This window comes from Sarcophilus harrisii, chromosome 1, assembly GCF_902635505.1.
Source record: "Sarcophilus harrisii chromosome 1, mSarHar1.11, whole genome shotgun sequence".
NCBI lineage: Eukaryota > Metazoa > Chordata > Mammalia > Dasyuromorphia > Dasyuridae > Sarcophilus > Sarcophilus harrisii.
In genome coordinates this window covers 662,157,481-662,180,829 of record NC_045426.1, presented here as the reverse complement: position 1 = coordinate 662,180,829, position 23,349 = coordinate 662,157,481, and the positions used below count along the sequence as shown (strand labels likewise).

At 44.5% G+C, this 23,349-nt stretch overlaps 1 protein-coding gene across 6 annotated transcripts in view; it reads right to left on the bottom strand.

Moving 5' to 3' along the window:
- Window positions 1-9,453, bottom strand: part of ARID3A (AT-rich interaction domain 3A) — a 74,838-nt gene extending 65,385 nt beyond the window's left edge. For 2 of the 6 annotated variants that reach the window (XM_031948008.1, XM_031948011.1), the window contains exon 1: window positions 8,956-9,117. The gene's annotated coding sequence lies outside the window, so the exon portion shown is untranslated. Of the gene's footprint in view, window positions 1-34; window positions 2,666-8,955; window positions 9,118-9,416 lie in introns of those variants that run through there. The other 4 variants (XM_031948010.1, XM_031948013.1, XM_031948014.1 and 1 more) reach the window with 3 other exon arrangements.
- Window positions 9,454-23,349: the final 13,896 nt, after the last annotated feature.

The following is a 23,349-nucleotide window of genomic DNA, read 5'->3' as shown; positions in this document are numbered from 1 at the left end:
ATCCTTCCCTTCCCCAATAACCTTTGCCTCTCACCTACAACCCAGGGGTCTGGGGTCACCTCCAGAGACAATTCATTAATATTAAAGTCGGCCTTCCCTGGCACCTGCTGGAGTCCAGGGAGAGATAAACAGCACCTCATCAGGCTGACCCCTGGGGACTGAGAAACCCCCAGAATTGTTGCTTCATAAACAGAGGTGGGGAAGGCTCCCCCCTGCCTCAGCAGCTGATTGGCTGTGATCTCCCTGGGCCATCTGGGGCCCAGGGTCTGCATGTGGGTATTCCAAGTTCTAAGTTCCACATATACAAATGAGGGAGCTGCTATTGGTTGTCTGTCCACCCCTATCAGGGCCCTGAGAGGGGGATAGGGCTACTCTCATTGGTGGAATCTCATTCAGTTCCAGCTCCCAAAGATGGGACGCTTAGAACCTCCCCTCCCAAGAGAAGGGACACCCAGAATTCCTGTGCCTAAGTCTGGTCTCCATCTGGGGGGAGAGAAGGCAGGTCCAAAGCTTCCCAAAGACTAACATCAACCAAGAAATAGACAGGGGGTGGGAGGAGAGAAGGATAATAAAGAAAAAAGGACCCTGGAGCAGAAAGAGAAAGTTTAAGACATACTAGGTTGATTGCCTCCCGACAAACTGCCATCCCTCTCTGGGCTTCATGGATAAGACTGAAGCCTTCCCTCCTGTGACAAATAATGTGCACAGTAGAAGGAGCAATGGACTTGGAATCAGAAGATTCCGCTTCCTGCCCCTAGCTTCAGCCCCTAAGCTCGGCCTCAGTTTCCCCATCTGTAAAATGAGCACTTTGGACTAGATGGTTCTAAGATCCCTCCCACTTCTAAAATCTTGCAATCTGAGCCCAGCCAGCTTATCTCCAAACTCAGGGGCCCAGTCTAGAACCATTTCCAGAAGATGAAGAACCTCAAATACTGACAAATATTTAAAGGAATGATGACAGTTCTTATTTCTAAAGGATTTCTCTCACCATCACCGTGGGAGGCGGGCGCTGTATTATCATTCTGATTTTGTGCCTTGAAAAATCTGAGGCAAGACTTGAAGGCAAGTCTTTCCAAGCCCAGATTCTATATGGCCCAAAGAGATCCCCACTCCACACACACAGTTGGGAAGTCCAGTCTCTCAGTCAATGGCGGATTAATATTAGGCGCTTGCTGTATGTCAGGCATGGCGCTAAGCCCAGGTGACACAAATAAGAAAAAGAAAAACAGGGTCTGACCTCAAGGGGCTTACAAAATAAGGGGGAATCTCGGGGTGACACTAAAAATCCAGAGAGAGGAAGCTGGGTTCCCTGGGGGTGGGACGCCGAGCTGCAGGAGTCAAAACGCCCAGCCCAGGACTCTTTCCACCTGGCCCAGAGCCTACCTGCTGATCTCAGCACTCACTCACCCCACACTAGAAACCACTAGCACCGGGGAGGCAATCAGACCCACCTCCAAAGAGACTGAGGCTGGGATGCATGGCTAGTGAGAGCATTGACCAGCGGCTCCATGGAGTAGGGAGAGGGGGAAACGAGGGGACAACTCTAGATCTCAAAGCACCCCTTTCTGAGCTGACATATAAGGGATGACCTCTCCTTTCTGGGGATCAGGGAGAGCCAAGGCATCACATGGACAGAAATCTAGACCAAGGCTTCTCCCACTGTGTCCCTCAGCCCTGAGCCCAAAGGATTCCCAGGGTGGGGTGGGGAACATGTGATGCCGGACGCATAGGGCTATTTGACAAACCTCCTGACAAAACCAGATCTCGGATGAGCCCACAGAAGGAGCACACATTCAAAACCACTGTTGGGTTGTATTCAAAGCCGTGTTTGGATCAAAATGCCCACACAGCAAACACACCCGTGGAACTCTGCCAGGATGGGCAAGGCCACTCAGCAGCTGAGTATCCAGCAGAACTGCATAAGGGCGCTAAATCCACCCTGAGGCCAGTTGCCAAGAGTCAGACTCCTATGGTGGCACCTGGGGGAAAGGAGGGAGGGGGATGGGGAGAGGGTGGGGAAGGAACTTCTCCCAGTTCCAGAGCCTATTTTGGTCAAAGTTACACAGAGGAAAGAGCAGGGAAGAGAGAGGGTGGGGGCTGCCAACACAACCCCAAGATTAGGTCAAGAAACTAACTGGAGGAGATGACAGCCCTGAGCCCCCACCGCCAACACCTACCACTTGGAGTCTTACAGCTGGGTCAATGAACAAACTGAGGAAACTGAGATCCAAAGAGCTGTGACAGAACTCAGTGGCAAGAATACTGGACTTGTAGTCAAGAAGCCTGAGTGTGAATGCTGTCTGCTATATTAGCTAATTTTATGACCTGGAGCAAAGCATTTTTAACTCCTCTGGACCTCAGTTTCTCTATCTGAAAAATGAAGAGTTTGGTTTAGATCATCTCTAAGGTCGTTCCCGTGGCTCTGGCATTATATATTCTCAGGGAACTTCCAGTTCTGCCATTCTGGGTTCTAAGGTGTTTTATGTTCTATATTCTAAGCCCCCTTTCTGCTCTGAGAATCAGGGTTCCAAAAGCTCTCTTGTAGCTTTGACATTCTGTATTCTAATATCCTTCCCAATTTGACATTCTAAGTTCTAAGTCCTGGGACAGCTGGATAGTGCAGCGAATAGAGTTCCAGGCCTGGAATCAGGAAAATTCATCTCTGAGTCCAAATCTGGCCTCAGATACTTTCCAGCTGTGTGATCCCGTGGAAGTCACTTCACCCTGTTTGACTCAGTTTTCCCATCTATAAAATGAACTGGAGAAGGAAATGGCAAGTCACTCTGGTATTTTTGCCATGCAAACCCCAGATGTAGTCACGAAGAGTTGGACGTAAATGAAATCGACTGAACAATCTAACAACAATCTTACAAACAAATAGAAAAGTTCTAAGTTCTGAAGTCTTTTTCCACAAAAGGGTCTTACCTTCTTTTTTTGTCATGGATTCCCTCACCCCCAATCCCTTCTCAAAACAACATTTTTAAATGCATAAATCACAGAATACCAAAATATTAAAAAAAAAAAAAACCACCTAAGTTTCTTGTCCTTTTCTACAATTCTAGAATTCAATATTCTAAGGTCCCTTTCTGCTACAATGCTGGGGCCTACCCAGTCCTCAACCCTCCTCCCTTCTCAGTCCACAGTTTTCATCCCAATTCCCTTATCCAGAACTGACCTGAGGACGCCAGCTGGGCAGTAGAGTTGACTACTTCCCTGGGGAGCCTGGCTAGGGGCCTTCTGCTCCACTCCCATTCCTTTCTCCCTCAGCCACCCCATCAATCAGTCCCTCGCCCAGCCCTCACATCTTACCTTTTTTCTAACACCACCCACTTTCCACTTTCTCTATCATCCACTTTATTGGCTCCCTATCCAGCAGGCGTCCCCACGAGGCAAGCAGCTATGCATTCTAGGATAGTAATAATTTGTCCCATTCATAAACCCCAAATAAAATCTGAACTGTGATCCGGCTCATCAGAAAGTCCCTCAAAAACACCAGGTAATTATTCAAACTCTGACTTATAGACATCCAGTGACAGGAAATTCACTACTACCTACAAAGGCAGTCCATCCAACTTTGGGCCTCCAAAAATTGTTAGAAAGTTCTTCCTCTCCAGTCAACCTAAATCTGCCTTTCTATACCCCCACCCTCTATCCCCCCCATTCTAATTTCTTACCTCTGGTGTCAAGCAAAATGAGTCTAATTAATCCCTTTTCACCATGCTAACCTTCAGCTATTTGAATATACATCTCATATTCCTTAGGTTACCAGCCCCCCCCCCCCCCAGCCCCAAGGCTGCAGCTGGAATGTTGGACTGGAGAAACAAGAGAGATTAGGATTCAAATCTAACCTGCAGATTTCTAGCTACATAAACCAGAACAAGTCACTTAACCATACCAATTCTCTAAGTTTCAATTAATAAATTGTGGGCATCGAGGTGGAGAGAGACATTCAGATCCAGCTTCCGAGTGACCCCAAACAAGCCATTCAACCTCAGTTTGCCTCAGTTTCCTCATCTGTAAAATGGAGCTAATAACAGCACCTGTCTCCCTGAGTTGTTGTGAGGATCAAATGGCCTATTTGTAAACCACTGAACACACCCAAAAGTGCTATATAAATGCTTCCTATTATTATTAATATCATAGTGGGTTCTTTCTTGCTTAGACACTAATAATAACCTCCATTTTTAAAGGTGTTTAGATTTTACAAGGTACTTTCTTTTAAAACAGCCTAGTGGGTTAGGAAGTACAAAGGTTGCTAATAGCCCCATTTTACAAATGAGAAAACAGAAGCTTAAAGAAGAAAAGCAACTTCTCTAAAGTTAGAGCCAGAACTCGAATCCAGGGCTGCTAAGTCCCAGCCCAGAGCTCCTTCCACAAGAAGGCAGTCCTTCTCCAGGTCAAACCTCCACCCATATTACTTTTCCTTCCTCCTTTCCTGGATAAGGTAGGAGACTATGGATGCAGGTCAGAACATAAACTGCCAGTGATTTTGGTTTAAATGTCTTTCTCTGAGGGTAGTTGTGGGGAGGGAATGGCATCCAAAATGTTAGCCATAGGAAAACAAAAATCATTAATAAAAGGTAATTTTTCAAACCACCCTCAGGGCCAGGCTGAATGGAGAAAGATTTTTTTGTCCCATCACTCAGGGAAACAGTTCAACAGAGCCATGAATTTGAGTTATCCAAAGACCTAAGTTCAGATCAGATCTGTGTAACCTTAGGCAAAAGGCTTAATATCAACTGAGTCTCAGTTTCTCCATCTGTAAAATCAATAAGGGGATGGGACTAAATGACCTCTAAAGTCCCTCCCAGGTCTAATTCCCTGATTCTTCATGAAGTTGTTGGGCAAAGAGGTGGGCTTAAAACCAAGAAACTTGGGTCCAGAACTTACTGACTGAGGGACTTTGGGTAAGTCACTTACCCCACTCCCTGGATCTCAGGTCATCGTGGGGAAAGCACCTTCAAACACTATAGAAATGGGAATATCATTCTTGATCAGAGCTCAGTTTTTAAATGTACATAAAGGGGTTTCGAAATGAAAGGGGTTTGTCCACTGAGTCTTCCTTTAACTAGATGGCTAAAAGAGCTCCGAGTGACAGTGGTCTTTTGTGAAGTTTGTTTGCCTTTTAAACCAGCCTCACGTTATTTGAGATCCCAGCAGGCATCACAAGCAAGCCCCCCCCCCCCCTTCCACTAATCATCTAAATCCAACTCTGAGGCCCAGGGTGAGAAAAGGACTCGGTCTAAACTCTCATAGACTGAGCCTAGACTAGAACACAGCCCTCCTGATTTTTGGCTTATAAATGTCTTGGATGGATTGTTTTCTCTTTTTTTTTTCTCCTTTTTTTTTTCTTTCTTTTTTTTCTGAGGCAACTGGAGTTAAGTAACTTGCCCAGGCTCACACAGTTAGGATATATTAAGTGTCTGAGGCCACATTTGAAGCCAGGTCCTCCTGACTTCAGGGCTGGTTCTCTATCCACTGCACCATCTAGCTCCCCCTGGATTGTTTTCTTAATGGAAGATTTCAGCTCCAGGTGTGAGCCACTATGTGACCCTGAGGAAGTCAAGGTGCCTTTCAGGCTTAGCAGACTAGAAGGCCTCAGACACTTAATATCTAAACCGGGTCCAATCACAGCATCATTCCCCCTCAGTTTCTTCATCTATACTACAAAGAGGGGGACTCAGTAGCTTCTAAAGGCCCCTGTTAGCTCCAAATGGAAATCCCATAATCTTTCAGCACCTCAATTTTCTCACCTGCAAAATGAAGACTTAGCACTTGGCCCCATTAACCAGATTGTTTCAGAAAGCTTTAGGAAGGGGGATCTCATTATTCTTCCTGGAGTGGAGTCATGGGGTCAGATATCATGAACTGCCCTAACTGGGTCCAGGGCTGTCCAAAGAATGGTTATCTGTCCTCCCCTAAGGCTTCAATTATCATGTCCACAAATAGGTACAGGGTTCACCAAGCAGCCAGTATTCAGTCACCCAGGTTGACTACTGAGCAACTTACCCATACCCTTCCCAGAAAAGTTCTAACCCAGCAAAGGACCAAAAGACAAGAGCCCATTGGGGGCAGGCTGGCTTAGGTTTAAAAAAAAAAAAAAGAAAAAGAAAAAAAAGAGAAGGTGACTGAGGAGAAAGGGTGGAGGGAAGGGATCGGTCAAAGTGTGGCAATACCCTGCTTTGGCTGACTGACCTTATTCCCTACTTTAGAGGGGCCCACCCGGGCTGACAGGCCTGCTCATCCCTTTCTACAATGTCCCTATCCTGAGCTGCAGGACACAGGCCAGACTGCCACAAATGGGACATGTTTCCAGTCTGGCTATCAATAGAACTGGAGTAAAGTCTCATGTCCTGTGGAGGGGAAGAAGTAGCTTTGCCTCTAAAAGGCAAAAATGGACAGCAAGACTTGGGCCAGAGGGACCCAGCTTCATTTTTCTTCCCAGGGAACTCTGTTTTCTGCTGCCCCAGAGGGAAGGGAAGTGCTGAACCCGATTTTCTGGGCTGGACTGGCCTGCCACCTCAGCAACTTCAAGAAAAACTGTTCTTTGGTCTCAGAAAACCTGGATGTCTGGGCATCCTGTAGGCACGTGGGGAAGGGTGTGGTGGTGGCAACTAGACAGAGAAAGGGTTGGGATCTTCTAATTTAGTCTATGAGTCTGGGTTTGCCCACCCACAACCCATACATCGCTCTGCGGTGGGACTACTGGGTATTCAGTGGCCCCTGGGGATCCAGCCAAGATCCTCCTCGATTTTGGAACCCCCCCTCTCTAGTCCCCTCCCCATATTAGTAACAAAACAATCTCACCAGTTCCCCCACAGCATCATCCGCCGCTCCAGGCCCCCCCCCCCAAACCAATTAACCCTTTGTTCTCCCTCTATTTATTACACCCTCTGGTCCAGGAACTTTAGAATGGCTGAAGTCAGAAGGATTTTGAGGTGAGTAGGTAGAAGGGACACTCTATGCTATCTAGGCAGAAGCTGGGGGGTGGGGGTGGGAAGATGAGGCAGAAAGGTTAGATAGGAGGAAGGAAAGAGTTACAGCGGCTTTCATGCAAGGGTCTGCTTCCCACCCCCAACTACATCTGGGTCTTCTATGGAGCACAGCTTGGGGCCCCAGGACCCTTGCAAAACCCAGTATTTAAAGTGTTGTGCAAGGCTCCCGGGCCCTGGACAGAGAGGCCTCCAAATGGGGGAAGGGAGAGATCAGAAGGGGAAGGGGTAGCCCCAGCCTCTGATGGGAAGCTTCATAGGAAAGAAAGGAAACTGAAAAAGAAATGAAGAAGAGAGAGACAGAGAAAAAACCCAGCGCCGAATTTGTTCGAACTTCTTGGAAAGAACCGATTTGCATTTTGAGTCGGCAGGAGTGTGTATCTCCATATGGTAACTAGTTTTTACCGGATTTTACGGGCCGACAGGCTTCCTCCAGAGAACGTAAGCCCCTTGAGGGCAGGAAAGGTCCTGGCTTTTCCTTTATATCCTAAGAGATTAGAGGATCTCCGGCACTTTGTAACTGCTGAATAAATGCTTGTTGATTGAGTGAATGGCAGTGACTGTTTCTAAGGATGGGAAAGTAAGCTCAGCGGTTGTGTATCTCTTTGTGGTGGAGCGGATCAGGGTGTGAGAGAGATATGTGAGTGTGAGCCTCCGCGAGCGTGTGTGAGCCAGGCCTCCCCCCCACCCCACCCCAGGTTCCGTCATCAGGGGCCAGGCCCGGGGCAATCGATGTTTCCCGACCAAGTCCATTCTCCCCCCCATCTTTGCTCTGCAGTTGGGGAGGGGGGGGGGTCCTATCCCTTTCCGGCCACCCAGTCCTGGCCCCTGCCCCACCCGTGCCTGGGAGCCTCTGAGGCGCCTGAAACCTAGGGGTGGGGGTGGAGGGGACTGCTAGGGGACCCAGGAGTCCCAGCCCCCAGCGCTGGGAGGGGGGGGAGGAAGAGGAAGAGAAGAAGGGAGGAGGATGAAGAAGACAGTGTGGCTGCTTCTGTCTCCGGGCAGCCTAGGGGAAAGAATCTCCAAAACGGCGTCCTCCTCACCCCTCCCAGCGGGGACTCGGAGCCCCCTCCCCACCCCACCCCCCCAGTCCCCAGCCTGGCTCGGCTCGGCCGGGCCGCCCAGGGGACAGGATTTCCGCTCGGAGCAGCCCAGGAGGAGCGGCGGTGGTAGCGGCTGCTGCTGAAGCAGCAGCAGCAGCCCAGGCCCCGGCGCCTCCCCGGGTGCGAGCAGTCCCGGCCAACACTGTACAGGGAGGATATCGGAGTGGGGGACACTGCCGGGGAGTCTCCCTCCCCTCCCTGCCAGCCAGACTCAGCGGGGTGTTTGCCCGAGCGGGGGGTGGGGAGGACGTGAGAAGAGAAGCCTCCTCTAATTGCCCTAAGTGGGGAGTCCTGGATTTAAAGGGCCAGACGCTCCAGCCTAACTTTGGGGGCCCTTGCCAACTGCACGAGGAAAGGAAGTCTCGTATTTAAAGGGCCAGCAGCCCCCGGCCCCGGTAGAACTTCGGGGCTCTCTAATCACCACAGAGAAAGGGTGCTCCGGCTTTAAAGGGCCAGCCACACGTTCCCCCTATCTCCCGGAGTAACTTTGGGGCGCCTTCCTTGCCCCCCCCACCCTAGCCATCCCCCAATAGCCCAGGAAGGATCGGGGAGGGGGAGGGAAGAGTTCCGGATTTAAAGGGCCAGTCGCCCGTTTCCCCTAGCCCCAGACTAACTTCGGGGCGTCTTCGCTCTCCCAGCCCTCCGCCCCAGTTACCCCGAAAGAATCAGAAGGCTCAGGAGGTGGGAGGGAAGAGTTTCAGATGTAGTGGGCCAGCCGTCCACTCTCCCTACTCCCTGCTCAACTTTGGGGAAGACCGTCCTCTTTCCCAATCGCCGGTCTAAGGGAAGGGGAGCCCCGAATTTAAAGGTCCCGGCGCGCCCCGGCGCCCGCTTGCAGGCTCGCGAGGAGGCAGCCTTACCGTGCTCCCGGGCGGCTCATGCCCCGCCCGCCCGTCCGTCAGTCCGCCCGTCCGCCCGTCCGTCAGTCCGTCCCGCGCCGCCCTGGGCTGCTCCGGCTCTCCCGGCCCCGGCTGGCCTGGCCGCTCTCCGCCTGCCTCCTGCCTGCCTGCCCTGCAGACCGTGCGCGCTCCAGCGCCCCCCCACCCCGACCCCCCCCACCCCGATTTGGCCGGATTGGTAAATTTCTCCTGGCGCGCAGTATCTCGCCGCCCCCCCTCCCCCCCTCCCGCGGCCCCGGGCGGGCTCCCCGCCCCACGGACGAATCATTGGGCGACAGAGGCAATCAGATGCAAATTCCTAACCTCTGAATCAGAGCTGCGGCGGCGTGCGACCGTCCCCCCAGCCAGCCCCCCCAGTCCAGGGTCTTGCAGTGACCGCCCCCACCCCCTCACCGCTCCCCATCGGGCGGTCGCCGACCCACCCCGCCCGGCCGGCAACAGGGGGTTGGAGGCTTCGGATCCCGGGCTGCGGCCCCTTTAAATTATAATAAATAATTTTTTAAAAAAGAAAGATACTAAAGTCGTTCCGGAGGACACGCCCCCTCCCCCTCCCTACAGCCAACCTCCCGGTTTAGGGACCGTCTACAAAGTGCTCAATTGGGTTACAAGAGGAGCAGGAGGAGGGGAGAGGAGGAGCGGGGGGAGGAGGACTCCCGAAGGCCATCCAGCCTTGGGGCCCTCGGGGTTGTGGGGGAAAGTGCGCTGGCCTGGGAGGGAGGAGCACCTGAATTCTTGTTGGATGGAAAGAAGGAAGAGAGAAAGGAAATATACATTTATTAAACGCCTACTGGTTGCCATTCTCGAGGCTAAGCCCATTATGTATGTTATCTCCTTTGACCATCACAACAATCCTTGGAGGGAGGTGCAATTATTATCACCATTTATGGTGAAGGAAAGTGAGATTGTGAGAGGTTTAGTGTGTACTAATCAACACTGAGCCATCTAGGAAGTACTTTGCCTCTCCCAGCCTCAGTTTCCCCATTGGTTTTTGGAGGTCAGCCTTGTAGTCCAAAAGATCCGAGTTCAAGTCTTGCCATTGATACAAGCTAGATGTGACCACCCACACACTTAAAGACTTCTCAGGGCCATGCTATAGAATAAATCACAGAAGAGTTGCTTCCAAAGATAAAGTCACAAGTCTCCCAAAGATTTCCTTCTAAGCTTCAAATCCTACTTCATACACTTAGCAGGGCTGAGCCTAGCAAATCATTTACTCTCAGTTTCAGTTTCCTAGCTATAAAATGGGGATAATAATAGCATCGACCTTCCAGGGTGGTTTGTAAGCATCAAATGAGGTGGTATTTGCAAAAAGCACTTAGAACAGTGTTTGGTACATAGTAGGTGTTATATAAATGTTATTCCTTTCTTATTCCAGCTATTTGTATTTTCTGCACTAAAAAAAGAGATGAAATTGAAGGGGAAAGAGCCAGGTTGAAATCTACTCCCCCTTCCAAGCCCAGGAAGCTCTCCACTCCAGCCAGGTGGCCTGGCCAAGGGGGCAGGTGACAACTAAACAAAGGTTCTGGTTTGATGAGTACGGATAGAGGGGGAGGAGGTAAATTCTGCCCCCAGGAAATCCTGCTTGCTTATCAGACCTGAAAGGGATTTGTTCTTGTTTAGTTATATCCAACTTTCTATGACTACTTTTGAGGTTTTTTTGGCCACGATACTGAGTGATCTGCCATTTCCTTCTCTAGCTTGTTTTATAGCTGAGGGAACTGAGGCAAACAGAATTGTGATTTCTCCTGGATCACACAGCTAGTAAGGTCTGAGATCAGATTTGAATTCAGGTGTTCCTGACTCTAGGCCTGGAATTCTATTCACTATGTCCCTGGAAGGAATTGTCAGAATTGAAAAGGTCCTTGGAATACAGAATGACAAAATTGAGAGGCCTCCTAGACACAGAATAATATCCCAACTGGGATTTCAGAATTGAGAAGACCTATAGAATTAGAGAATGTCATAGCAGTGGGAAGGGGGGCCTTAGAACAGGGAATATCAGGGCTGGGAGGTCCCTTAGAACACAGAATGTCAGAGCTTGGAGGGCCTTAGAATATGGAATGTCAGAACTAGGGGACCCTTAGAGCATACAATGTCAATTCAGGATGTTAGAGCTTGGAGGGTCTTGAAACACAGGATACCAAAGCTGAATGAGCCTTAAAACTTGGCATGTCAGAGCTGGGGGGGGGGGTGTCTTAGAACATGGAATGTCAGAACTGGGAAGAAAGGACCCTTAGAATGTAAAACATCTCATACTTTATGTCCAAAAGTCAAATTTCACATATCCCATATGCTTTACTTTCTTCTAACTTTCCTATTTCAGTTGCTGTCACCCCACTTTAAAACCTCAATCATTTTTTTACTCCTTTCTTTCTTATTTTTCTTTCCCCCTCTAACTTGTCCCATGAGGCCCTCCTCACTTCTTGCCTGAACTGTTTTAATAACCTGATAATGTGGCTCTGCATTCAGTCTCTTCTTTTTCTAACCCTCCTGGATGTCTCCTGGTATTCATGTAGGATAAAATAAAAACTTTGGTCTGGCATTCAAGGTCCTCTATAATTTGACTCTGTCTTATTTCTCTAACCTTACCTCATGCTTCCCTCCTTCCTCCCCTATGTAGCCCATTTTCCTCCCAAACAAGACCATTCAACATCCCCTCTTCTTGCCCCTGGATGCTCCCTCCCTTCTTGTGTTTCCCTTTTACCAGCTCTGGACATCACTGAAATCTCTTTTGCATAGAATACACTCCTTCCCCTTCTCATATTTAAATCCTTTCCTAATTTTTCTAGCCAGGAGAAAAACCTTTATTTCTAGATTTTTTTTCTAGATCTTTCCAGGGTCCTCCCAGATTCTATGTCCCAATTATAACCAGCCTTTCATTATAATTATAGGTACATAGGTCATTATTCCCCCAGTAGATTGTAACTTCCCTGGGGACAGGAATGGTATCATTTTTCAATTTCTCTGTCATGAACCTCAGAGCATGTTACATGTTTGAATTGAACAGAATTGAAACAGACAACTTCCTGCTCTTCTCCATCGGGTAGAGTAGGCTAAAATTAGGGATTTAGATTCAATAATCTCTAAGGCCCTGTCTGGTTCTGACATTCTAAATTCTAAATTTCCTCCCCCTTCAGATTATTTTTGTTCTGTATCCAAAGGTAACTTCAGACTCAAACATTCTCGATTTTGTGTTCTGAGAGTTCTCCCAGTTCTAATGTGGGGGTTTTTTGGTGCAGATTTTTTGGTTTGTTTGTTTATTGTTTTTTAGTCTAGATCTCCCCATTTTGTCCAAGCCAGAAATGCAACAGTCACTGCTGCTCTCACTTTTGAGAGGCCTGTGGGAAACTTTGACCTGCCCTTTTTTTTTTTCATGTTAAACATGTTAAAGTATATCTTAGATACAATATATGTGTGCAGATCTGTACAGTTCTCTTGTTGCACATGAAAAATTGGATTCAGAAGGTAAAAATAACCCAGGAAGAAAAACAAAAATGCAAATAATCCACATTCATTTCCCAGTGTTCCTTCTCTGGGTGTAGCTAATTCTGTCCATCATTGATCAATTGGAAATGAATTGGATCTTCTCTTTGTTGAAGATATCCACTTCTATCAGAATACATCCTCATACAGTATAGTTGTTGAAGTGTATAATACCCTGGTTCTGCTCATTTCACTCAACATCAGTTCCTATAAGTCTCTCCAGGCCTTTCTGAAATCATCCTGCTGGTCATTTTTACAGAACAATAATATTCCATAACATTCATATACCACAATTTACCCAGCCATTCTCCAATTGATGGGCATCCATTCATTTTCCAGTTTCTAGCCACTACAAAAAGGGCTGCCACAAACATTTTGGCACATACATGACCTGCTCATTTTTAAACTAGGTTGTTTCACCTATCATTAGGTAGTCAGGAGGCTTCTACTTTAGAGGGATCCAAATATTGGTGAAGACACCTTATCAACTTAGACCTACTTATCCCTACTTAGAACAGCTTATAACTGCCAAGGTGGACAGATCCTCCAGCCTTATCCTTCCCCAGGGGCAAGGATTACTAAAGTTTTAAGGTACTTCTAGTTCTGACATACTATGTTCCCAAGTGTCTTCTAACTTTCATTCTATGTTCTAAGGACATAGAGTCATAGGGACATAGATGTCAGCTCTGACATCCTGTGTTCTAAGAGCCTTCCCAGCTCTAACATTCTGTTTTCTAAGGGTCTTCCCAACTTTGATATTCTCTGTCCTAAGGGCCCTGACATTCTCTGTTCTAAGGGACAAAGCTAACACTGAGAAGACTCTTAGAACACAGACTGCCTATTTCTTTTGCTTATTTTTACCCTTCTCTCTTTCTGTTCTGATCTTGTATAAGGCCTCTCTTAGCAGTTGTCACCTATTAAAGTCCAAGATGACTAGATGTTCCTAAGGATAAGGGGGGTCAGTTTGTGAAGAGGCAGCTTAGAAAATGCAAGTTTTCTTCTGAGTCCTTATTATGATGGTAGGCAGCTTTTAGGAGGTGGGATGATACTGAATCTGGTGCTTGGGAAGGCCCTGCTTCACATCCTGCTCCTTATATTTTGTCATGTGACCTCAAGACTATTCCCCAAGATGTCACTAATCGGGATGAGACTTTGAAAGGTTGGGCTCTGCCTAAGTGGTGACAGAAATCATTGCTCCTTGGCAGAGGGAGAATAATTCACACCTTTTGTCTCATTCATTCCAGTGGTATTTCCAAAGTGCCCACTCAGTGCCCAAAGTCCCCGGGGCCAAAAGTTTTCCAGTTAGTCCAACTAACTGCAATTTTGTTAATCTCCCAGTTCCCCCTGGGAGGGAGGCAGGTCATGCAAATTGAGCCAAGAGATTTTATTTAAAAGCTCCTCAATGCAAGGCAGCTTGGGAAGCCACAGAGCCAAGAATTACAAACAAAACAGTCTTTGCCCGCAAGAAGCTTAATTTTACTTTGGGAATACAAAGTAGGAAATACATTAAAAAAAAAAAAAAAAAAAAAAGGCTCAGGCAACCTCTTTTGGGAAAGATTGAAGAGGAAAAGAATTCTAACAATGTCCAGAGTAGGGTGGTTATAGGAGACTCCCCCAGAGGGCAGGACATCTGACTGAACCTGCAAGGAAAATAAGCTTCTAGAAGACAGAACTGTTACAAGAAATGATAGCCAGGACAACTTTAGAAAAGCCTAGAAAGACTTTCATGAACTGATGTTGAAGGAAGTGAGCAAAACCAGGAGAACATTGTATACAGTAACAGCAACATTGTATGACAGACTTAACTCTTTTCAATGATACAATGATCCAAGACAATTCCAAAAGACTCATGATGGAAAATGCTATCCTCCTTCAGGAAGAGAACTGATGCACTCTGAATGCAGATCAAAGTATACTATTTCCATTTGAGTTATTTTCTTGTGTTTTTTTTTTCTTTTTATTCTGTTTCACAACATAACTAATGTGGAAATATGTTTTACATGATTGTACATGATATATCAGGTTATTTGTGATCTTGGGGGGAGAGGAGAGAAGGAGAAAAATTTTAGAGCTCAAAATTATATTTAAAAATGAATGTTGAAAATTGTTTGAGGAGCTAGATGACACAATGGATAGAGCACTGGCTCTTGTGTCAGCAAGATCTAAGTTTAAATGTGACCTCAAATAAGCTGTGTGACTCTGAGCAAGTCACTTAGCCAGAATTGCCCTCCCGCCCCCACCCCAAATCATCTTTACATGTAATTGGAGAAAATACAATGCTACTGACATTGGGAAGAGGGAGACACAAAAGACCAGGCTGTGAGGTTGGAAGGCATTCCAAACATTGGGGATAACTTAGGTAAATGTTTTTTTTTTTTTTTGAGATTTTTTTTTTATTTAATAGCCTTTTATTTACAGGATATATGCATGGGTAACTTTACAGCATTAACAATTGCCAAACCTCTTGTTCCAATTTTTAACCTCTTACCCCCCACCTCCTCCCCCAGATGGCAGGATGACCAGTAGATGTTATTTATAACTTAGGTAAATGTATAGAGTTCAGAGATAGTATGGAGAGTATAGGAAAGAGCTAGTAATCTAATTTGAGTGGAACAGAAAAGTGAAAAAAGAGGAAAACTGTTCTATGAGATAAATCTGGAAAGGTAAATGGGAGCCCAGTTGTGGAAAGCCTTGAATGACAAGTATGAGAATATATATTTTAACTTGGAGACAACGGAGACCCCAAATGGCTTTTGAGCATGATGAGAGTTGTCTTTGAAGAAAGTGATCCTTCTGTGTGGAGAAAGGAGTGGAAAATGGAGAACTTGGAAGTTGGGTGAACAAATAAAAGAGCATTCCAATATTCTCCAAGTCAAGAAGAGAGAAGTCAAACCAAAGGATAGCCCTGGTTGGGGAAGACAGAAAAGAGATTGTAGGGATACTAAGGGGCTGAGAATCCACATGGCTTGACAGGGACTTGAGGAACATGAGATCAATCAGTCAATTAATCAATGGGTATTTGTTTAGTTATTTTTGAAGAATATTTTATTTTCCTGAAACTAGGTCAATAGATAGCCCTGGTTGGAGAAGAGAGAAAAGAGATTGTAAGGACACTCAGGGGCTGAAAATCCATATAGTTTGACAGGGGCTTGAGAGATATGAGATCAACTAGTCCATTAATGGGAATTCATTTAATTATTTTTGAAGAATATTTTATTTTCTCAATTACACATAAAAACACGTTTAACAATTGTTTTTTAAGGGGGCAGCTAGGTGGCACAGTAGATAGAGCACCAGCCCTAAAGTCAGGAGGACTTGAGTTCAAATTTAATCTCAGACACTTAACACTTTCTAGCTATGTAATCCTGGGCAAGTCACTTAACCCCAATTCCCTCAGCCAAAAAAAAAAAAAATGTTTTTTAAAATGATGAGTTTCAAATTTTCTTCCTCCCCGAAACTTAAACAAATTGATATGTTATAGATGAACAATCAGTCTACAGAAATTTATTTTCTTACTAACCCCCAAATATCATAGTAAGGTAAGTAGAGGCAAAATTGACTGAACTTTCTTACTTCAGTAATTGGGAAGATGATGGTACCATCAGAAATTTAGGGGAAGGATCAATTTAGGTAGGAAGCTAACTAGATTAATTTTGCAGTGTTGTAGGGGTTGAAATGGCTTATCTGTAGAGATGCCCACCCAGTTGGGGAAGGGAAGGAGAGAATAAGCATTTATATAACACCCACTGTTTACTTGGTACTGTGCTAAGTGCTATACAAATATTATTTCTTTGGCTGAGAAGGCGATCAGAAAGGCTGGAGCTTGGAATTAGTAAAGACCTGAGCTTGAATTCTGATACCAATACATATTATCTGGATTAGTTTGCCAACTTATTTCTGAATCTTAATTTCCTCAGCTATAAAATGATAAGGAAACAGCCCTCATTGTATATTTGTTGAGCTTAAAGTGCTTTCTAAACTCTAAGGAGCTATATAAATGTGTTATTATAATAGTATTATTATCCTTATTGAACAGGTGAGGAAACTGAGGCCCCAAGAGAGGAGGTGGTTTGCCCAAAGCCATATAAATGGTGGAGTTGGGAATATAATAATAATAATAATAATAATAATAGTTTACATTTATATGGGCCTGTACAGCTTAACAAGGCTTTCTGTCCTTCCAGCACCATTTTGAGGTAAGTAAAGAGAGAAGTATTATTAACTTTATTTTACAGACCCAGAAATTGAGGTCCAGAAATGAGGTGTAATTAGTTCCATGCCCCATTACTAGCAAGTTGTGGGACTGGTACAATAATAATAATAATAATTGTTTACTGACTTCTAATTAATAGGAATCTTTCCATTGAGAGCTGTCCTTTGAGAGGTAGCATGGTATAATAGGAAGAATGCTGGCTTCCATGTGAGTCAGAGGACTTGGGTTCAAATCCCAGGTCCCCATCTCCGTGACCTTAGGCACATTAGATTTCAGTTCTGACATCTGGAAAATGAGAGAGTTGACTAGATGATCTTTCTAGCTTTCAGTCCATGATGCTTTGCTTTTTATGTCACCAAGTGGTTTTCAAAGCTTCTAAGTAGTAGAGGTATAATTAGCCCATTTTATAGATGAGATGACTGAGATGAAGAAATCTGCTCAAGGCTTTAACTGCTAGTAGGGAAGATGCTGGTGCAAATTGCAGACTTGAAGTCAGGAAGACCTGGATTTAAATTTCGACTCTGAGACTTACTAGCTGTGTGGGCTGGGCAAGTCACTTAGCTACTCAGGCTCAGTTTCCTCATCTGTAAAATAGGGACCATAATAGCATCTATATCATGGGATGATTGTAGAGATCAAATAAGCAAACATATGCATATAGACCTTTGTACTACATGGCTGTTATTAGCCTATATACCTATTATCAATCAGAACTCTGACCCCATGTCTCTTGACTCACCCATTCAAGGAACTTTCCACTGGAAGAGCAGCATGGGAAGGGCCAGTGTAGAGGACATGGAGCTGCTGGGTGAGAAGCTCACTGGAGAGGTAGGATTTAGGCAGCAAAAGGAGTGAACCTGTGACTGGAGGTGGTGGTCCAGGAACAGGCTTCCTCTGTTGGCCAAAGCACCTACTGTGCATGAGACAGTGTGCTAGGGCTTCAAGTCCAGCCATTGACCTCTGAGGGAGGCTGTGCCAGGCATGTTCCCTTGCTGTGCTGAAGTGTCCTTATTTTAATAATGAAGAAGCTGGAGTAATCTTAAAAGGTAAATTAAAACTTTTATGTTCTAGCCTTTGTGTTCTAAGGAATCTCCCAGCTCTACAGCCTGAGTTCTAAGAGCCCTCCTAGCCCTGACATTCTGTGTTCCAAGGCCCTCCCAGCTCTGATATCTTGGGTTTGAAGACCTTCCCAGCTGTGACATTCTGTGTTCTAAGGGCCTTTAGAGAATTCCAGGCTTGAAGGCATTCAGGGAAATTATTATTTGATTACTATTTGATAGAGCTAGGGAAAAAATGACAAAATTAATCTGAAAGAAAAAAGATTAAGAATACCAAAGGAATTAATAAGAAATAAACAAAAATAAGAACTAAAGAAGATGACCCAGAAATACCAGATCTCAAACTATATTATAAAGCAATCATTATCAAAACTATCTGGGACTGGCTAAGAAATAGAGTGGTGGATCAGTAGAATAGATTAGGTATACAAGATGCAGTATTCAATAACCATAATAACCTAGTGTTTGATAAACCCAAAGACTCCAATTTTGGGGATTAAAAACTCATTATTTGACAAAAACTGCTGGGAAAACTAGAAAACAATAGAACCCAACCTAGGTAGAGCTCATTATCTCACACTGATACCAAGAGAAGGTCAAAATGGGTGTATGATTTAGACATTAAGGGTGATACTGTAAGCAAATTAGAAAAGCAAGAAATAGTCTGCCTGGGAGATGTCTGGGGAAGGGGAGAATTTATGACCAAATAAAAGAGAACATTATGAAATTAAAATAAATAATTTTGGTTATATCAAAATGAAAGCTTTTTTTAAACAAATAAAACCAATGCAACCAAGATTAGAAGGAAAGCAGAATGTTGAGAAACAATCTTTACACGTATCTCTGATAAAGGTCTCGTTTCTCAAATATATAGAGAATGGAGTCAAATTTATAAGAATACAAGCCATTCCCCAGTTAATACGTGGTCAAAGGATATGAACAGGAAGTTTTCAGATAAAAAAAATCAAAACTATCTAGGGACATATGAAGAAGTGTTCTAAACTTTTGATTAGAAAAATGAAAATTAAAACAACTCATACATATCAAATTGACTAACATGACCAAAAAAAAAAAAAAGAAAAATGATAAATGCTGGAGAGAATGTGGGAAAATTAAGATACTAATACACTGTTGGTGGAGTCTGAACTGGAGAACAATTTGGAATTATGTCCAAAGGACAATTAATTGTGCATACCATTTGATCCAACAATACTATACATCCCAAAGGGATCATAAAAAGGTGGAAGGATTTACATGTGCAAAAATATTTACAGTAAACCTTTTCATGGTAGCAAAATATTGGATATTGAGGGAATATCCATCAATGGGAGAATGGCTGAACAAACTGTGGTATATGAATGTACTGGAATACTGTAGTGCAATTTTTTTAAATGATGAATAGGCATATTTCAGAAAAATCTGGAAAGAATTGTATGAATTGATGCAAAGGAAAGTGAACAAAATCAAGAAAACATTGTATACAGTAGGAGTAACATTGTATGATGACCAAGTATGAATAACAGCTCTTCTCAGCAACATAGTGGTTTTATGAAAAAAAATGCTATCCACATCCAGATAAAGAATAGAAAGAATATGAATGCAGATCAATGCATATTATTTTTTACGTACTTTATGTTTTTTTGTATTTTTTTTCCTGTCTGATGTTTCTTCTTTTACCACTGTGACTAATATGGAAATAGGTTTTACATGATACTATCTGTTTAACCTATAACAAGTTGCCTCCCATTTTTGAAAGAGGGGATGGGGAAGGAGGAAAGGAGGAAGGAAGAAACACTTGGAACTCAAAATCTTGAAACATTGGGATTCAAAATGAATGTTTAAAATTGTCTTGACATATAATAAAATACAATTTAAAAGAAAAGAGTGTGTATTGGGATTATAAGGTGTAAGAAGACTGGAAAGGTAGAAGGGGGCTTGGTATGGAAGGACTTTGAGTGCCAAAGAGAGGATTTTATATTTGATCCTGGAAGTGATAGGGAACCTTTAGAGTTTATTCAGGTGGAGATGAGGGATGACATGATTGGACCTGAGCTTTAGGAAAATACCTTTTAGCTGCTAAATGAAGAATAGCTTAAAGTGTGGGTGATTTGAAGTACTCGGACCCCAGAAATAGTCCATTTGTGAGGTGATAAGGGCCTTCACCAAGGTGATGTTGGTGGGGACTTATTAGTGGAGTAGAACTGAAATTAACAGCTTAGATCTGGGAGGATGAGAGTGAGGAATCTAGTCTGACTCCTGGGTTGGGGGTCCTAGGAGGACTAAGAGAATGGGAATGCCCCCAACAGTAATAGGGAAATCTGGAAGGGAAGAGAATTGGAGGACAAAGATAATGGGTTCAGTTTTGGACATAATGAAGACGACTAAAGGATATCCAATTTAGAATGTCCACTGGACTGGACATTGGGGCTGGATAAGTAGATTTGAGAATCACCAGCATAGAGATGATCATGGAATGCCTCCCAGCCTTGATGTTCCAGGTCCTATGAGGTTCTTCCAATAGTTTGTGCTCTTTGAATCTATACTTTCTTAGCCAGTTTAACCTGTTTGGGGAGTTGGTGGGACGGAGTGTGCCCAGTGATAGCCCAAAGTTCTAAACTCTAGAATTCCCTGGAACCCCTCAGTCCAGTGCAAGAACCCCCTTATTTCTTTGGGCTTCCCCCAATGGGATCTATGAGGTTAGTTAACTCTACACTTTGGTGTGGTGTGCAGGATGGATGCTGTAACTCAAGCTGGAGCGGGACAGGGCCAGGTGTGCAGATTGTCACCTGAAGCCTGTTGCCCTGGGAGGAACTGGGAGTTTAGGGACACTCCCTAAAAACTGCCAGGGGGCCATAAACAAATGAGCTGCCTTAGGGTGGCTGGGATAGGATTACTGGTGGGGGGCTGGGAATGGAAGAGAATTGGAGGAGCCACTGGATCAACAAAAAGGGGGAGGAGACTCCCCCTCCCTATTCAGCTCTGGGTAAACAAAGTAGAGAAGTAAAAGGTCCTAGCTCCTGCTGGGAAGCCAGAGCTAGAAAGGGACCTCTGAACTGGGAGTTTAAGATTGGAGGGTGACCCAGAGAAGGGTATAAAATTCTTTTAATTAAAATGGTAGGATTCAAATTCAGGTTTTCTGACTATACGGGGACTACCCTGCTTTGGTGTGGACCCCCCCTTTCCTATTGCCCTGGGGCTTTTGGCTGAGCTCTTGTGCAGTTCTGGGCTGGAAGAAGTCACCTACTAGAGTTTCTAAGTGGATTTCTCAGTACTATACTGCAAGAGCAGATCCAGAGAGCCCTGAACTATTAGTCTAAAGGCCTGGTCTTCTTTAAAACAAACAAATAAAAAAAACCCCAAAACAACTTTATTTTTTTAGCTCTTATAGCTTTCCAAATACATTCAAAGATAGCTTTTAACATTCACCTTTGCAAACCCTTGTATTCCAATATTTTCTCCCTCCCTGCCTCATCCTCCCCTAGACAGCAAGCAATCTGATATAGGTTAAACATGAGTGATTTTTCTAAACATATTTCCATATTCATGATGCTGGCAAGAAAAAAATCAAAAGGGAGAAAAATAACATGAGAAAGAAAAAAATCCAAGAAAACAAAATAAACAACAACAACAACAAAGATGAAAATATTATACTTTGACCCACAGTCTCCATAATTCTCTCTTTGGGTGCCAATGGCTTTTTTCATCACAAGTCTATTAATATTGCCTTGAATCCAAAGTCTGATCTTCTTCAGTGTGTATATAAGCCCCAGCATATAATTTAATTTCCCTGCCAGTAAACCAAGGGAATTGGCCCCCTCCCACCTTGACATTGTAGAAGTCTTAAAAATAAACCAACCTTGTCCAGATATGTCCCTTTCCTCCCCCCCTTTCTATTTCTTATACGATGTGAGTTGACCACTTTTTAAAAACTTCCTTGAAAGGTATGAGAGAATTCTTGCCTGGGAATTGGCAGAATTAATCTGATTCTGCAGTCCTTTTACAGAGTGACTTCCCTTTTGTAAGCCTCAGTTTCCTCTTCTGTTAAATGGGGATGATTTCAACACCTTTGTGTTTACATGAATTTATCAACTTCTGACCTTTATAGATGAGGAACTAGAGGCCAGCAGAGAGTCTGTAAGACTTATCTTCAAGTCCTAATAGATTTGAGCAGGTTTTATTTATGATTTCTTGAAATATAGTAGTTTCTTAAAATCATTGTTTTTATGGAGTCCTATGATTTTCAAAATCTTTCCCCTTGACTTGTTTTCAAGGTCATGTGTTTTTTTTTAATATCAAATCTGTTACATTTTCACCTTTTTTTTTTTCCAGTCCTTTGTTTTTGGCCTAATATTTCTGTCTCATGGAGTCACTGATTTCTCCTTGATCTGGTTTAATTTTTAAAGAAAGCACATTTCTTGGGTGAAGAAAGTATTTGTTGTCCTTCCAGTTTTTTCCTCTAGGACTTTTTTTCATTATTTTTTTGGCTTCAGTTCTTCTCCGTATCCACACAGTCCTTGGGGACAATCCATTTTTTACTCCCTTTGGAACTTACTTTAACAAATTATTCTCCATTTTTAGGAACAGATTAAGATTTGCGATCACTTTTTTTTTTAAACTGGTTAGTGTTTTCTTTGGTTTACTCATCTCTCCAGCATTAGTTTCTGAACTGGGGCTTTGTGCTATGGCCAGACTTTGCTTCCTGCTGCACTTTAGGGTAGGATGGTTAGGTTTCTGCATTAAATTCCCTCTACTTGCCAGGGTTAGGTCCTGCCTCTCCCATCCTGAGGTTAAGAACACTGAACCTCCAGGCTTCTCAGGATGGCATTAGGGACCTCAAGGCCCCTGGGCATGGGCTGAGTCCCAGTATGAGCAGTATCTAAGCCTATAGCTCTCCAGGGCTTGCTAACAAAGTCCTCATTCTAGGACTTTCTGTTCATTGTGACCATTTTGGGGGAGCTCTCTCTTCTGCTCTTGGTCCTCTGTGGACACAGAGCCTTGCAAGTTATCTCACCTTTGTGTTTAAGCTAGAAGACATTCTGCCTTTGCTGTGGGGGCTCCTTTCCCATGCCTGTGGGGCTCCTTTCCCATGGCTGTGGGGCTTCTGGAAGTTTTGGGACAGGAGATAGCATCTATTTTAGTTTTTCCTGGAGTTCTTGATCATTATTCAGTCTGGTACAAACTTCAGGGTTTTTCTGGAGTAGGTATATGGATTCTAGGTGGGCTGCCTCCCAGTTCCAAGCACACACTTAGCTGGAAGTTCTAAGTGATTTGTCACACCTCACCAGTGGCTAGAACCAGGACTAAACCCAGGACTCCCAACCTTCAGCTAAGGGATCCTCCTGGGAAAAGCTGCTGGGAGTTGAAGAGGGGCTGTAAATAATGGCTGTGCAAGCCCCGGTTGGGGCACACCCCCCCCCCCCCTCTGGACCTAGGCTAGGAGGTGGGGGTGGGGACAGCAGCAGGGCCATCAGTAAAATTGAGTGCTATATAAATACACAGCTGTCTCCATAGAGGAGGGTGGGGACAGGGTGGCGCCCTAGCTATTTATAGCCTGGGGCCAGACTAACTTCACAGAGAGGGAGTCCCAAGATGGGAATTTAT